Raw genomic sequence first — 1,200 nt, forward strand, 5'->3', positions numbered from 1 at the left:
CTTTTTGGAAAGCACTCAGGAGGGGCAAAATTCAGCAAATTGGACATGAGTCATGCCTATCAACAGGTAATATTGGATGAGGAATCAAAAAAGTATGTAACTATAAACACACACAAAGAGTTATTTACTGTAAACTGTCTTCCATTCGGGGTTTCATCCAGTCCAGCTATCTTTCAGAGAATTATGGAGGGTTTGCTGCAGGGAATTCCCCATGTAGCCATTTACCTGGACGACATCATGGTGACGGGCAAGAATGATCAGGAGCACCTGCAGATGCTAAGCGAGGTACTTCAGAGAGTGGAGGAGGCAGGCCTACGGCTAAAGAGAAGGAAGTGTACCTTTCTGGGAAGTGAGGCTGAGTTTCTGGGTCACAAAGTGGATGCCACAGGACTACACCCACTTAAGAACAAGGTACAAGCTATCCAAAATGCACCTGCACCTACCAACATAACAGAGCTTAAGGCTTACTTAGGACTGTTGAACTATTATAACAGGTTTTTACCTAACCTGTCAACACTGTTGGCTCCACTGCACAAATTGTTGAGAAAAGACACAAAATGGCAATGGAAAAAAGAGCAGGAGGCTGCTTTTGAGAAATCTAAAAAGCTCATGCAATCCACAGATATACTTGTGCATTACGACAGTGAGAAAGAGCTGATTCTGTCCTGTGACGCCTCCCCCTATGGGATAGGTGCAGTACTTTCACACCTCATGCCGGATGGGTGGAAGAGACCCATAGGTTTTATGTCAAGAACACTCACATCAGCTGAACGAAACTACTCTCAGCTTGATAAAAAGGGGCTGGCTGTGATTTTCGGGATGTAACGGTTTCACAAGTATCTCTATGGTAGAAAGTTCACCATATGCACAGATCATAAACCGCTTCTTTCACTCTTCAACGAAATGAAGGCTGTTCCACAGATGGTGTCACCGAGGATCCAGAGGTGGGCTGTGACACTGCGGGCATATGAGTACGTGATAGTCTACAAGGCGGGTAAGGACCACTGCAATGCAGACGCCTTGAGTCGTGTGCCACTGCCTGACACTTCCCAATCCACAGGTCTGGAAGACAGGGTGCTGATGATGGAAGACATAGCAATGGTGACCGCAGAGGAGGTGAGAGTGTGGACAGGTAAAGATTCCAAACTGTCTAGGGTGAGAGAGTACTTTTTAAGGAGGTGGCCACAGCAGGGGGAAGGA

Source organism: Polyodon spathula, chromosome 47 (assembly GCF_017654505.1).
Source record: "Polyodon spathula isolate WHYD16114869_AA chromosome 47, ASM1765450v1, whole genome shotgun sequence".
NCBI classification, from domain to species: domain Eukaryota; kingdom Metazoa; phylum Chordata; class Actinopteri; order Acipenseriformes; family Polyodontidae; genus Polyodon; species Polyodon spathula.